The following is a 16727-nucleotide window of genomic DNA, read 5'->3' as shown; positions in this document are numbered from 1 at the left end:
CTCACCATCACAACTAACTTTTACACAGAAATGTCACACGTACATTCACAGTTATTTCTGACAGAGAAAAAATCTGTTGGGGGCGTTTTCCCCAAAGGGGCTTTTTTTTTTTGAAACAGCAATTCCTCCTTCTCTTTATCAGCAAACAGGAAGTGTAAACACAATGCCTTCTGGGAAATGCTGTCGGGTCTACTAATGTGGGGGTCATCATTAGTAAGTGGACACACCCTTCCTGGGATTCATTCCTGCTGCTGACTGTACATTTGTCTCAGTTTCAGACTCAGTGTCTCACTGTGTTTGACTAACATTTTGTATTTTGTTTCATTCCTTTTTTAGTTTCCTCTTTCTGCCCGTTGACACCTCGCTGTCTCTCTTCCCTCCACGTCTTCTTTCTTTTCTTTTCTCTGACAGTGCTTTCAATACATTTTTCCTCTTAAAAGTCTCCACTTGTGGCTTGTTGTATCTCTCAAGGTGAAAGATGCATGTTGTTTTCATACAGTCTATTTCTGTCCCTGTCTATCATTCCTTCTCCCTTTTCCTTTTCTCACCTTTTTTCTCCCCCTTTCCTTTTCTCCACCCCCATACTCTCTCTGTCTCACCTTAAAAGCAGATCTAGCACCTTATAAGAACCCGGATAAATAAACACACCAGTGCACCCAGTTTACCCAAGTTCACCCCTTTTTTATAGTTTAACTCAAGTTTTTTTAATTCTTTGAATTAAAAATGTAAAAACAGACATGCAGATTGATGTATGAAAAGTTACAGGAGTTTTCAGTTTAAGTGTATGTTTGTTTGTTTTTTTAAATACATGACAGTATATATATAAGCTTATATAATAATCACTTTGTAAACTGCAAGTGTCAGGCACACAAATCTCACTTGAGGATTATACAAAGTTATTTATGGCATCATTTATCAAAGGCATCTTTCGGAGCTATGAAGAATAAATAACATTCAGGAATATCTGTAATTACATCTGTACATTGTCCGCAGGCAAGTGAGTGTGTGTGAGTGTGACAGAGGAGCAGAAACAGACAGACTCAGAGATACAGTTGTCATTCTCCGGGATGTTTTGTGACTGGCAGACAGGTCTGACCTAGTTCTTCAGTCTACCAAAGGCTAAAGCACAGAAGCGAGTCAACAAGACTTCATAATCCTAGCGGTCGCTGAAGGGTATTTGAAGTTCACGTTGAAGTCCTGTTGTCGCGTCTGTGTTTTTGAAGATGGAAATATAATTTGATTTAATCCTTTCTCACTATGGTGGGACAAGAAATCTGTCTTTCCTTCAGTCTGTCATTCAGCATATCTTGACACTTGGTGGATTTGAGTCAATGACTTTTTCTCACAAAGAAATTCAGGCAGATTTGGATTTGCAAGAAGTTAATTACACTTACCAAGTTTACTTCTACTTTTTCCTATCTTTGTTTTTGACTTATCCTAAACCAAAAGTTTTAATTAAGGGTGCCACAGTGATAGGATGTCTCCGCGACTCAAAACACCACCTCTAATGGGCAGGAAATCTGAAGACAAATCTTAACCTAATAACTCATAACTAAATAACTAAAACATTTAAAATGAGTAAAATAAAAATGTGTCCATTCAAGTTTAACTAGTTCCAACGCTCTAAAATCACATCACTTTTTTTAGTTGTTAAAACCAATCTGGTCTTGAGAAGTGGCATCTGTTCCTCCAGTATTAAATTGACAAAGTAAGATCCTTGATGATGATGATTCCTTTCAGATTCTTTTTGCCATAATATAATAATAACATGTCTATAGATGAAATTGTAACTAATTTATGATTTCAATATGCATAACTTGAGCATATAAAATCAATATTCAGTAACATCTGTCCAATGCTTGTGTTGAAGCAAAAGATCTCAACAACAAATCACCACATAGACATCATATCTTTGCTGTGGATAATCATCATCTGTACCTTTAATTAAAATAAAACTAAACGTTTGTGTGCAAAAGCGGGATCATGTAAGTGGCATTTACATGATAATCTATTAAAGTTATCAGCTGGTTTATTTAACATGGAGGTTGTCGTAAAATGAAGCAGGTTTAGTATGAGATTTGCTTGGACTCCAGATCACGACCAAGTTGTTGATTCTTTTGAACAAATTCTCATAGCTAAGAGCTGGCGAAAAGCAAAGCAGAGCTGGAACCATTTTAATGAATTCTATCTCACTTTACTGCTATTATTGATCACATTTAAATTCATGTCTTTATCTGTTCTGTCTTCCCCAAGTTTGGATATTTTAATCATATTTTGTACATTAAATAACAAATTATACATGCAAAGGGACACTAGTTTCTTTTTAATGAACACATCACCATCAGTCTTTAGGTTGTGTTACACAAATATCAGTGTTTGGCACTATTTAGCTTTTTTAGCCGTTTTTGTCACCTTAAAATCAGGAGGTTGTTTATTTGTGGGCACTAGGAATGCAGAGTGATTTCACAGTCTCAGATCTGTGATCTTCGCCTATTGAATAGTGTAGTGTGTGTTGTAGAGATTAAAACAGGTTTAATCACAGAGCAGCTTCTAACAATCTGTCTGCCAGAAAGTCACACCAGGAGTCATTCACACACACACACACACACACACACACACACACACACACACACACCACGCACACACACACACACACACACAGCGTCCTCGCTGACACAGTCACTGGGTCACATCAGTCAAATCCCATTTCCATACAGTGAATTGGTTATGACTGATGTTGGCCAGCTTATAAGCGATGGTGATAACAAACAGTCATTTGAAAGTAATTTAAAGCCTCAAGTCTTATCCTCATTGGTTTGGACTCAGCTGTCAGCCCCTCTGCTGAAGGCAAATTTTGCAACTACAGCACTACATAGCAGATAAACAAAATAAATGAGTCTAAATACTGGACTTATGAGTTTCCTTTCATATTAAACATAATTTAAATGACCAAAAAATACTATGAGCAATATTTATAATCTAATTATTTCTCAAAAATCGAGCTTCATCTCCAGTAAATACTCCATAACTCTAAGTGGTGCTGACTGAATGTAAAAACAATAAATACATGAATGCTGATTTGCCAGATCAGATCAGTTTGCTGCACTGGAAAGCTTTTAATTCCCCACAGTGGGCATAGTAGTGTGGGAGCTGGAGACCAGTTGGATTATTCCTCACTTTTATTCTTAATTTTATTGATGGCATTTTCCTATTAATCAGTTTCTCAAGCAATCACAAAAAAAAGAAACAAAAACATTTAAAAAAATCTGAAGTAACAAATGACATTGTGCAGATACACAATGGAATAAGGTATACTGTGTAAAACAAAGAATACAGGTCAGTCCCTTTAAGTAAAACCTTAACTGGGTCTTTCAGTAGTAATCAGTAACTTCAGCTGAGCTAACATCGCCACAGCTGGACAGCTTGTCAACCACACTGACATATCTGAATGAATGAACGGCTCTAATCATGAATCTTGTGTGTTTGTGTGTGTGTGTGTGTGTGTGTGTGTGGGAGGGTGAAGTCTCCCAGATGGCACCCAAAGGATTTCTCTCTCCAGGAATTAGACCACTGGGTTTAGTTGCATCAACGGCTTTCAATGTAACAAACAAATCAAATCACTTCTATCACTTTGAGCCATAGATCCAGAGTACTACAAAACAACTGTTCCCATATATACAGGGCATATATGCAGGTACACAGAAACACTTTGTCTGTGTAGTGATAGCCACAGGCAACTACAGCACACTCTGAATAACCTAATAGAAATTAAAATTTTACTGTAAGGTGTTATTTTCTCTATCCTTTCATGTACAGTTTGGCTTGAAAGGTTGATAAGAGGGAGCCTAAACTCACTATAACGCAAGGAAGTCTTCAGCTCACAAATTGACACCACTCAACTGACAAGAGCTACGCTACTTTTTAATATTAGATGTGCGTCATACTTTGTTTCATCAATATTTAATCGCAAATGAACTTGACATCAGTTTGACAGTTAAGTTTTTTTTTCATTGTTTAACTCCTCAAAATTGAATAACTGAAGACCACCCGGTGAACTGAGATTGGTTCTAATTTTTTCCTGCTGTGTCTCTGGATCATCCTGTATTGTTTTAATGGTTATAACCTCTTGTCTCCAGGAATGACAGTCCAGCCTCTGGGGGGGAGAACAGCACTCAATTACAGCATTCAAATCTACACAGAGCTGTCCGAGATCATTGGCACAGCATATGTGAACAGTGACGGGGGCTGACAGCATGTCCTTAAAAGGGGTTATAACCATCATTTTCAGTTATTTCTGTACCTTCTTGGAGGCAGTTTTACCAGTATTCATGAGCATTTCACCCTGGAGTGAATGGGAAAGTAGCCTGTAGCGTTTTAAAGGGATCTGGGCTACATTTTCTGGGTACGCTGCAGTGCACTGCTTTTCAATCAGAAAGAACTGCTTCACACTTTCCATTTGCTGAACATGAAAGCGCACACCCTTCACCAACTCACATTCTCATTATTCAGGTACAGACACACACGTATATAACACACATGCACAGTATTTTTCTTTCCAAGACATAAAAAGAGAACTTACCAGTCAAACTGAAGTCGAAGCCAGGCAGAACTGCTGTTCAGATCTTTGTCGAGGTATAAAATGAAGCCCAAATCCTTCAACGTGTTCACTTGCTCAGACTTGAGTTATGCTTTATTAATTTCGCAGGTAGAAATCAGTGGTTGGTGGGTGGTCATGAGCTCAACAGAGGCAAAAACCACCTACTGATACGACTACTTCTTTTCCTCTCTCGTACTCCTTTTTTTCCCCCTGATGTAGAATGAGAGCAGCAGGTGTACAAGCAGGGATTTCTCTCTTTGTTAGATTTTTACTAGGCTTCTGTACAAATCCCTTCCTGGACTGCCAGAGAGATAAGAAAGTCTGTGATGATGAAAAATGGGTTGATGCCTCTTAAGTTGTATCCCAGAGATGGATTTCTAAAGAAAAACTGAGAATCAAATATAAAAAAAAACCCCACTCATCAGATAATTATCAGTTTTTACTCAAGTGGGTATTACAGTTGTCTCTTAGTTAGTAAGATTTTTATCAAAAAAGTAAAAGCTCCAGCTACTCCAACAGTGGAGTTTTTACCCCAAAATGTCTTTGTCACCCTCTTTCTCTTCTCAGGTTGTCGAGGTTTTTCCGCAGGTGTGAATCCAACAGGTTTCGAGTCTCTCTTGTTCTCTTTTCCTCTCTCCCCTCTGATGTGGTTTTCTCATCCAAGACCCAAAAATGGTGAACCACAGCTGTCTGACCGCAGTCCTCTCTCACACAGGTCACTGCCCACTTCCTCTTCCTGTTATTCTGGTCAGTGTTGTCCGCTGGTGCTCCCAGCTACTGCTCCTTTTCCTGTCCTGGAGGGGAAAACAGAAAGAGATGGAGGTATTGGTGGATTGGTGAAAAGACAGAAAAAAAGGGAGAGAGCAAGAGAAGCAGAGAGGGAGTGCATATGTCAAAACAGCTCAAAAACACTAGGAGAGGCAGAGAAAGCAGCCGGCTCATGTTCATGAAGCAGATGGAGTGAGTGTGTGAGATAGGAGAAGGGAGGGAGGGTGATGGAGAGTAAGGTGAGAGAGGCGTTACTTCTCGGTCCTTCTCAGAGAGCGGGAGAGCGACGGGGAGTGGGGGAGAGATTTATTATTCATGTGTGTGAGATAAGGATTAAGTTAAACAGGTTATTGGGGATAATCCTTAGAGATTTCCCCACATGAGGCTAGTAAATATTTCAGAGGGCTGACTTTGTGTGTGTGTGTATGTGTGTGTGAGTGTATCTGACAGAGAGATGTCGTCTAAGCTGGAAAATGAGATGAGAGGGACGCCTTGCCACACGCACGCACGCTCACACACTCCTTATCTTACTCCCCCCGTCTCTTCGGGGGTGAGTTGTTCGTCAGTAATTTGGCGAATTGGACAGGAAAGCCGGCTGTGTGTTTTTAAATTGAAACCTCTCCTGTGGCAATAGCAGTCCAGCCTTTCTTTTTCACTCCCATCTCACCCTCCCTCTCTCTGTCATCTTTTTCTCATTCTCCCCGTTTGCTCTGTCTCTTGTTTCTTTTATATTTTATTTTGCAGTTTCAGCTCAGTTCTACATAAAATATTGTCATTTCATCTGGGAGCAGCTTTTCCAGACATCATACATCAACATTTACTTTAAATCTACTTTATGTAGTACTTGTGTATGTACAGTCTCTCTCTTGCTCTCAGTTCTCTGATCTGATTAGTGAGGGCGATACTGTTATTTTTTTCTCTCTAGACACAGTCCAAACTTTAAGACAAAAGGACTGTTTGTCATTGCTTTTCAAATAAGAAACAGACGGCCTTCACAAAAACAATGCAAGCTTCTTCTAATCAGGAACTTCTTTAATTAATGAAGGATTTTCTGTGAAGCCTGTGCTGTGTATGTTCTATACATGAGGATTACAGACTTTATAAAACAGACAAATGTCATGTCTGAGGCCGCACCTCAGAAAGCAGCCCCACCCACAGCCCTAATTTAAGTTTTTTTCACTATGCAAACACAATGAAAAATCTGCTAGTTTCTCTGTATTGCTAAAACTGACTTCAGCACTGCATGAAGCACAGCAACAGTGCAAAAAGCTCGAGGAGAAAAGAAGTGCAGAGGTGTGAGATGGCTAAAATCTGACCAATCAAAATGATAGAAGCACAAATTTCTGGCCATTTAATTTGCAGTGTGAATACCTTGTGTGTGCAGTTTTTTCCACTCCATTATCGAAATGGAGGATGAAGTGGTCTTGCACTATTATAAAAACATCATGCTGCCTTTGCATTCGAGAGTCTTGTCTGCTCTGTTCAGTATTCTTGTTCCACCCTGGTGAACCACCCTTCCTAAGTGTTTTCTTGTTTCTGACCAAGAAGTAACATCTACCTTCAGGGAAAATCTTTCACCCGCTTCACTCCTTCTCTGTCGGAAAATGACTGCGCGTGTGTGTGTGTGTGTGGGAGAGAGAGAGATAGAAAGACTGTCATTTTAAACAGATAAGAAATAAGAAACTGGTGACTTGAATGGCAGCTGCACATCAGGGGGAACAAAGAAAGCTTGAACGATGGTGTTTGAAAACGTGTCGTTTTTTATTTGTTAGTCCATCGTTAGATTTAATGAAAATTAAGATTGCATCCTTTACATTGTGTGCAACATTTAATGACATTTGCATGCTCACATCATAACCACTGTTAAATCTAAAAAGACACTCTTTAAATCACCCATTAATTGGGCTCAGTTTTACAGAGCAGAGGCAGTGATGTATGTGAATAAAGGCAACAAGCGCAGAAATAAGAGGAAGATTTTTTCCTCATGTTGGCTGTCTGTTTTCTTTCAGTAAACAAGGCGACATGTACAAGACTGATGGTTGTCTCAAGAACAAACAAACAAAATGTCACAAATATGATGGAAACTCTCTTGTTTACACATCTCTTTCCCTCTACCCCTCAGTGTATCTCTGTCATTCTGTCTTTTCAAAAATCCTCATGCTCTTGGCCTACTTTCCTAAATAACACTTTGGCACTAAAAATTGCATCCTCGTTCCACTCATGACATGTAAGGAAACGGGCGATATTCCCCCACTAGTGGTTTGACTGGAAGAAGACCATTGGGGGCTGAACATCAAGGAGCACTGAGAGGGAAGAAAGAGAAGGATGAGCAAGAGAGGAATATGTCTAACATGACAGATGTTTTTTAAATAGTGTCTATGTGCCTAGAGGGTCCACTTTCATCATTAACACATATAATGTTTTTCCTATAAATATAGATCCCTGTTGAAAACTCTACCTCAAAGGTGGGTCCACACGACACAGGACTTTTCCTACTTATCTGTTCCAGTATGTTCCCACTGCTCATAATGATTAAAAGCAACAACGTTTCTGAAAAAGAAACACATTCCCTATTAGGTTCACAAATACCATTCTTTTAAGGGTTCAGTTGCAGCTGACCTTTAAGCAAATTCAGCTTTTAAAAGTAAAAGTAAGTTGTTATAATTTCAGAGTAAATTATTGGCTTTTTAGTTTGTCCAGCTGACTCCCACAGGCTTCAACAAGGCATTTATTTTAAATGAAGATCCACCAGATTTATTTTGACTTAGTTTTCAATAATAAATTAAAAGTTTGAAAGCCACGCTCGTACTGTAAGGAACCATATGTTTTTTCCCTTCAAATAATTTTTGTTTTTCAAAACTGCCAACAGGGACTTGGAAATTTTGACATGTTTGTTAATTTATAAGCAGAAGACTTATTTTTCTTTAGGAGAAAAACTGCTCACAACTGGGCTTGATTCACATCCGTGTAATTTTTGCACAATGAATTCTGCTGCTTCATGACTCTGCGGCTACACCAACCATGTAACATATGCAGACCATTTATGAGACACACGCTACATCATTATGTTACTACCACAATAAGTGAAAGTGGTTACGCCGACATATGCACTGCTAAGATCTGCTCAGATAAACCAGTCTCTTGATTTTATTTTTATCTTTTACCTACACTAGCATTTGGTATTTAGCATTTTGCCAGTATCAGCGGTCACATTTCTCCTTAAATACTCTGCTGTCTCACTCGTTTTTTATTGTAAGCAAAGCATGCAACTCTGCTGTCATTATTATAGTGAAGGAGTCAGTCAGGAATAGCACTACATTTAGCACTTTAAGAAAACAGATCTTTCCATCAATACTAATGCAAATCCAGCATTAGTTCTTATCTGCTGGTTTTGTTGGTTTGGTTCTGCTTGGTTTGGTCCAACCTCAACATACAGAAGCCTTGAGTTTGGGTCTCTGTTGGTTGTTCTGTTTGATCTTAATCTTGATTCATTTCTAGCTTTATTATTAATACTTTTGGAGTCTAGTTAGTGTGTCTCTGTTAGTTCTTTGTGTTTTCGTTGAGATTGTGGTGGGTTTTCTGTAGCATCCTGTTTTAGTTTTACTTGCTGACTGTCTTCCCTTTATTGCTTTCAGCAGCTCTTTATTAGTTTCATTTGCATTTAATTTACACTCCTATGTTAAACCCCCCCATTAGTGTGTGTCTATAAATACTTCTATAATTCCTTTGTTCAGTATTGCATCATCCATTTAGCTGGGTATCTGCAGCAGTTTGTTCCTGAGCTTGTGATCCTAGTGATTTTTGGATTTCTTAATTCCCTGGACTTTGCCTTTTCTGTTTTCTTGGATTAGAAGATTTTGGACTATGCATTTCTTTGATTTATTAGCAATAAATGTTTATTTTTGTACATCTTCCTCCTGCGCCCTGCTCTTGGGTACTCAAAAAAATAATAACTACACTCGACATAGAAATCTATTGTCATGACGAGCTATGTCGAGCGGGCAAGAATGATGAAATCTATTTAAACACTGAAAAGAGACATAAAAATTAAGTCATTTTGTTAATGAGCAGTTTAGAAGATAAATGTCTGTATTTGTTAAGCTTTCTGTGCCTCAAATCTTTGGCTCATTCTCTAAAATAGTGCATCTTCTTTTAAATTATAGTTCCCATTTATATTTTCTTTGTTGTTGTTTTGGACAGTTTTCATCTACTCTTGAGACAAGCATCATATTTTATCCTCCTCAACCCTTCATTATACGAAAAAACCATGCTACAATGAATCACAACAAATTCCATTCCCTGCATTGTTATCTATAAGCACCAGGCAGCACATAGTTAGAAAAGCAACAGACTAGAGCATTGTAATCTGCCCATCTGCCCATCCAGTATATCAGAATATTACCTAATTATCACATAAAACTAAAATGATCACCTTACGCATTTATGCCTCCAACAGTCAGTTTAACTTCATGTCAGTCTGGAAGACTGTCTAGAAGAGTTTAAAGCAATTTAATAGGTGGGCATCAAATCAGTATCAAATCAAATTTAAGTATAGTGTGAGAACAGTAATGGCATTGAATTCGATTTTTTCCAGAGAAGTGGACCTTTTATCATGTGGACATAAACTATCATCACATCATTATCATTAGACATTTGCATGAAATTTCTTGAGGAAGGAAAAACGTGTTTGTGAGGTCACTTGACATTTGATTACTAATGTCTATTGAGGTTTTCCATATATATGACCACTAACCACATGAAGTCAACATGTAATCACGGTGAGAATATAGGATCAAGTGAATAAAGCACCAGTCACAGAAACCTAGAGACCAGTCGGTGACCCCTTGGCAACCATCTGTCGCTAGGGAAAAATGTGTATTCTGTAACTAGTCTGCAAAAACGTCCTTTTTCTGCTTTGGTCAAAAGCAAATTGTTGCATACAAATTTTAAGTGGAACCAACTGGCTTGTCTATAAACACCAGTGAAACTGTTTATAGACAAGTGTGAAATATGAGAAAAATAATACACAAACTGGACCATAATGGTGACCATTTGACTTTCAATTAAATATGCTTGTGAAACATGTGGGCTGAGGCAAAACTCTTACTTTGAAGGCTAACCTCTATTTCTGCTTTGAGTTGAAATTTGTCCTAGTTTTACTATACTGCTCACGAAGTAGTTAGAAGTATTTGCAGACAAACATGAAAAAAAACAAACATAGGCAACCATGCTAGCAACCAAGCGATCAATACGAGGTTTTCATTGTAGCACCTTCATTGCAACCAGTTTCACCCAGTGACAGCCAGCAAGCTCCAGGAACCACTGCTAAGTAGTTGGGCAATAGACGTTTCCTTACTGGTTGTAAGTATGTCCGATATCGTTGGGAACCAATCTCTGACACCACATGAGAAACCCCAACTGACTTCAATTTAAAAAAAAAAAATCTTCTCTTGATGCATTACTGAGATTCCCTACCCCAGAGATACCTCATTTGCAAGAACAGGATGACCTTGATTGTTGACCTGTTACCGTCTAATCACTTCATCATTGAATGCAAGTGTAAATTTCCATCAAACTTGAAGAAATCCCTTCAAGGTGTTCAACAGATATTGCTTTCAAGAGAATAAGGCAGGCAGAGTGAATTCTTATTATGCCTCTAGCCAAAGTTTTACTCTACTTCAAAATATGATATACACCATTACGCTTTGCAGTTACTGTTAAAATGTATTTTTTACATAATGTTTTATTTTAAGATGAATTCATTGGGGAAAACTGCATTTTCCTTATCTCTCCTCATCAAATTTTCACATTTTTATCTGATAAAGAGAATGATTACAACTCTTGTGACTGGAATGAGTCTTTCTTGCTGTCATTTGGCCAGTACTTGCATCATCAGATGTAGGATTTCAGGTTGTGAACAGAGCCTGCCAAGAAGATACAGAATATTGACAAGTGAAGTGGAGTATAAAGGCATGTCATAGGATGACAAAAGCATGGAGCTACAGTTGAAGAACTGTGAAGTAGTTACTTAAGTGATGAGAAGTCCTTCCTATCTCTTTAGTAAATAATTTGAATCCCATCCATATTGCTAACAAATACTTTGAAAATATATTTTCAGTGGAACAAGTTCTGAAAAGAACATTAAAAATCTTCATTGCACCAGTTAAAATGAAGCTAGAAAAAGATTTCTTACTGAAAAAAATAAAGATAAAAGTAATTCTATTCAAGTCAGGACACCAAGGTTAGATTTGTAACTTTAAGGAACTGAATGCTTAAATTGATTTGGAAATGTTTAACCTTGAAATCATCAGCTTTCAACTACTTTATTTTGTTGCAGATTACACTTTGTACATGTTAGAGTCTGTTAAATCCTCCGTGCTATACACCCACCTCACACCATGCCGAATAACAATGTTTCAATGCTTACTGCACAAGCTGATCACTAAATACATTTCAGCATGTAAATTCAGTCATGATTCATTAGTCATGCTGCAACACATTTGTTAATCGCCTAACCACCACAAAAAGGCTGTTAGAAAAGCATTATGTAAATGGCTGTCAGTAAATTTCAGCATAGTGACTGAAATGGTTTAATGGTTGTACAGACCTCCTCGGTGTGTTATTGCATCAGATTCATTTCATGTGAAAAAGCTGCATATCTTTACTTTTAGAGCATTCTTAGCAGCTGTTGTACATTTAGGTCAAACATACTGGGATGCGATTAGATGACCCTTCGTCCTGGCAAGCTTGTATTAGAGACTCATAGCCTCCATGTTTCTAGTCACCCACATTATGCACATCAGCCCTGATTTCCACTAAATGTTGTATTTTGGCTCTCGTTCCTAGAGCAAGTTGGGCAGAATTATCAAATGCCATGTCTGATGTTTCTTTCAAATCTCTACTTTTTCCCCCAAATCTTAGGTCCAAATATTTTATATAATATAAACTGTAACTAATGCAGCGGAACCCCCCCACACACACACACACATATTTACAGTAATATAAAGTTAGATCATCTACTACAAAGTAAACGGCTGTTTCCCATTTACAGTCAGTGTTGGCTTCATTTAGCCATCTTGATCCTTGTCTATTTTCAACCAACTATTTATGAACACAACACTCAACATAGATCATACACACACACACACGCACATAAAAAAAATCTTCTAAGCCACATTTAAAGACAACTTTTTTCACAAACCACCTTAGTTCTTACCAGCAATGAGTAAGACATGTTTCCACTGGGTGTTGGACTCTGCAAGACCTGCACTCTGTCACTAATTCTGTACATAATTATTATAAACAGGATTTCTAGGAGCAGCCAATGGGTGGAGAGTATTGGGTTAGATGGTTTCAGGAGCTTATTTCTGCTTTTTTTGCAGATAAATCACATCTTTTGGCTGGTTTGGGAGCACCTTGGTCTCACCAGAGGCTGGGGAGAAGGTCTGTGCATGTCCACTTAGACTGCTGCCCACAACACAGATCCCGGTGATATCATAAAACTGGTAACATTTTTAACAATTATTTTTGCTAGAAAAAGAAATTTTCGAAAGCAGATTAAAAAGCTCATCTATATTGTTCTACCTGCCTGTAACAGGAAGTACAAACCTAACCATCCACAGGGAGAACATATAAAATCCACACACATGCAAAATAAAGTGTATCCTCTGTAAAACAAAGATATAATGGAGCTTCCAGTAAAAAAGCTCTTGTATGCCGATCCACCATATATCTTAAATATGTTATGGCTACAAGTGAAAAAAAAAAAAGATTTGTGGCCATAACATCATTTACTAGCTATCAAAACCCAAATTAGAGCCAAACAGACGAGTTACCCTTTTCTGCTTGGCTGCCTCAGGCAGACTGTGGGCATCTTGCTTCATCACCACAGACAGTTTTAAAACAGGTCAGACTGAGTTGCAGATGTATGATTTAGTGTTTGTGTCTGTATCTGAAAAGCTGAGGTATCTAACTCTCCCTCATGCTGTCAGTCAGCTGTGACTCTAAAGCTTGACACCTGTTCTTGATTTCTCATCACATTAACCTATAAAATTTAAGAACAGCAGTTAAAACAAGGATTGAAACCAGCCTGTTCTGCAAAGTGTACTAGTATCTAGTTTCCTGTTAAAAGATGCAGTATAATATTTGTTCCACTTTGCACTTAGAAGGAAAAACAGAGGAATTTTCTTTAAAATTTAAAGAAAAAAGTCCAGCCTTTAACCTGGAGACTGACTTGATTTGTATCTTTCACGTTATTTTTGAATTTACAGTGAAATCTAATGTATTGAGAGCTTTTGTAATCTGAAAATGTTGTGAAAATGAAACCAGGGCAAACAAGGCCTCCCTCTCCTATGACCTCAGTATAAAAAAAAAGTCATTTCAGTTTTAACCAGCTTGAATTGTTACGACACACCAATCAAGAGAGATATATGTTAGGACATTAACCCCTCCTGTGTGCATGCGTGTGAAAATCTTTTGTGTTACTATACATGCGTCTAACATCATTTGTGTGTGTGTCTGTGTGTCTTTGTGTTGTGTAAATAGACAAGATCCCTGAGGACAAATGATGAGGAGATGATATCTTGTGAAGTGTGCCCTTTAAAAATAGCAGGGTCGCTGTCAACATTACTTGGCTCTGGATGAGCTCTTTGTTTCTGTGTCCATTTGTCCGTGTTTGTGTGTGTATTCCAAGATACCACAATGATCTTTGTGTGCGCTAATGTATGTTTATTCCTGCACTGTATCATTCTGTGTTTTCTGCATGTGTTCCGATGAGAAAAAGGATCTGTTTTCAGGCATGACTGATCACTGCATGCCCTTTGTGCATGTGTGTAATAATAAATATATGTGTGTGTGTTTGCAAAGAGGAATGAGGTGTATTCATCCAGAGCTCCTGTGTCTGATGTACATAGTAATGTGAAATACTGCCCCGGGGTGACTCAGGAAGAGAAAGAATAGGATGGGGGGTAATAAAAAAGGTAGATGAGGAGCCAAAAGAGCAATATAAAACAAACATGCTAAGTATTTATATTTGTATGTTAGCTACATGTAATTTAATGTTCCTCCATCCCTATTTTAATCCCCACAGTTTTTGACATAGCTTCTGTTATTATCGCCCCATTGCATTTAAATGTGAACAGAAAGAAAGTGTCACCTCTATAGGCTAAATCATACATAATCCCAAAAGCTCAAATGTAAAGCATCCACAACTCACATCATAGGTGTAGATTTAACATTTCTGTGGGGGTTGGGGGTGTGCATAAAAGACAAGATTTATGAATCAACTGTGAAGAAAAGGAAGGGTCTTTTTACTCACAAAACATAAATGATGAGCTCACATAACCAATCTTTTGTGGTAAACAACTGTGACACACACAGAGGGAGTTTTGTGATCTTAGTCAGCAGCTGCAGCATTTCATCTGGTGTTGGCAGTTGATAATCAGGGAGGAGGCACACGGAAAAAAGGGTCGAAAGTCAGGTATTCAGACATTTTCCCATAAGTTTAGAATTGTTGCTGTTTGCAAACCAGCTTGTCAGATGGGTTCAATCATTACATGCTGACTGTCACATCTGGGGGAGTGAGCATCAGACAAAACACAAAAAGGCAGAGCAGAGCAAATTTATGCCTATATATGTGTTAACTCAGTAGGTATAATAAAAACAAATAAAAACAAAAAGTCAAGAATATTTTTCCCCAGGACTCAGGAAATTGTGCCTGCAGCTCAAAAATGTATAGGGTGTTACCCCACCCAACCCCTCCTCCCGATGCTGAAATGAAGCTCAAGCCCATGACTGTCATTATTAATTATCTTATCTAATTCTGCATACATCAGGAGGGAAAAAAAAAAACTAACCAAACAATGAAAGAATTTGATTTTTTTCTAATCAGTCACTAATGACAGATGCGTGGCTGTATTAGCTGTCTGACAGTGCAAATTAAAGCTGCTTAAGTAAACAGCTTTATCTTAACACTGAATCAAATTATGTTATTTATGAATGCAAAGCCAACAATTTAGCAGATAAAGATTTACAGGAAATCTGTGGCAATCATGTCTCTGAGGAGTAAATGAAAGCCAAATGTTGAAAGCTAATGTTGGACCTTCAGGGTTTGGTTGAAAAGATCCAAATCCAAAATCAGAGGCTGATAAGATAAAGTAAAAGTAGCCTTTTATTTAGGCTGAAGGAAAACGCTCAAAAAAAACAAAGAAAAGACGAAGAAAAATTCTAAACAAGAACACCGAGACAAACAGGTCAAACTAGGGAAACAAAAAGGTGATCTCACAAAAGCAATATCTACACAAAGACACACTGAAGGTAATCATGGGTAACAGAAACACCTGAAACCAATCAAGGATAACAAAACAGGGGGACAGAGAACTGAAAACACGATGACATAAAGGAGGCATCCAGCAAAACAGAACACACATTAAAGGAAATTAAAGCTACACAAAGAAACATGTTTAATCTTAGATTTTTTAAGACTCGTTAAACTAAAGTTCGTTACACCAAATAGACACAGAATATATTTAATTTTAAATAAAATTCCTATAGTGGCATTTGAACCTTCCACCCCACCGATCCAACTGCCAAGAATATGAAGAAAAACAGCAATAAATATAAAAATGGGAAACAATAAAACAAACAGAGCAAACAAACAAAGCATAAAAAAAGAAGCACCATATAATACCTCAAAATCCACAGTCCCAACGCTACCTTCACTGGGTGGCCTGAATCACATCTCCAAAATGAATAGCATTGTTGGTATTTGACTGTGTGACTTAGCCAGTTATTTGTTAAGCTGTTTGTTAAAAATGTTTCTGAGAGTAAAAGAGTACCGTAACATCCTTGACCTAACAAAGTACTGATGCAAAATGATTCACTGGTAATAGGTGCTGCTGTGCTTCAGCTGCTTAAAAAAAACAAAATTGGAAAACTGGAAACATGACAGCAACTGGCCTCAAACCAGGGTGTTACTTTAGTTGAATGACTATGTACTTTTCATGTTATCCAAAGAGATTAATATAAAAGAATCCATGTTATTTGGGGTATTTTAAAGCAGAAAAATGACCAAGCTTAGAAATATTTTCTTCCAGTTGATCTCATAATATATTTAGTAGTACAGTTTCCTCATGACACCAGAAAATACTACTTGTCTTTTGTTCTGGTGTTTTGAAAGACAGTCTCTAGTGTAGAACTATAGGGAGAAAATATGGAGGTGAAGAAGGGAGAAAGGGAGGTGAAAAGAATAAAGAAGCGCTAAAGGATACAGGACTCACTTTCTTACACCCACACACACACAGATGCACACACAAAGGATTTATATGCAACATCCCCATTAAAATCCAGAGATAATGACCTACAA

The 16727-nt window shown here is 37.8% G+C and overlaps 1 protein-coding gene across 3 annotated transcripts in view; it reads right to left on the bottom strand.

Moving 5' to 3' along the window:
* The window catches only part of cdh5 (cadherin 5), a 68374-nt gene that overhangs the window by 30756 nt on the left and 20891 nt on the right, over positions 1–16727 (bottom strand). The window contains exons 1-2 of one of the 3 annotated variants that reach the window (XM_039999992.1): positions 5129–5563; positions 4580–4985 (exon numbers count right to left, since the gene is read on the bottom strand). The gene's annotated coding sequence lies outside the window, so the exon portion shown is untranslated. Of the gene's footprint in view, positions 1–4579; positions 5564–16727 lie in introns of those variants that run through there. The other 2 variants (XM_039999991.1, XM_039999990.1) reach the window with 2 other exon arrangements.

The sequence above is a fragment of the Simochromis diagramma genome, unplaced genomic scaffold (assembly GCF_900408965.1).
Source record: "Simochromis diagramma unplaced genomic scaffold, fSimDia1.1 OVJJ01000596.1, whole genome shotgun sequence".
NCBI classification, from domain to species: domain Eukaryota; kingdom Metazoa; phylum Chordata; class Actinopteri; order Cichliformes; family Cichlidae; genus Simochromis; species Simochromis diagramma.
Note: the sequence above shows the minus strand (reverse complement) of the source record. Positions and strands in the feature narration are given on the sequence as shown.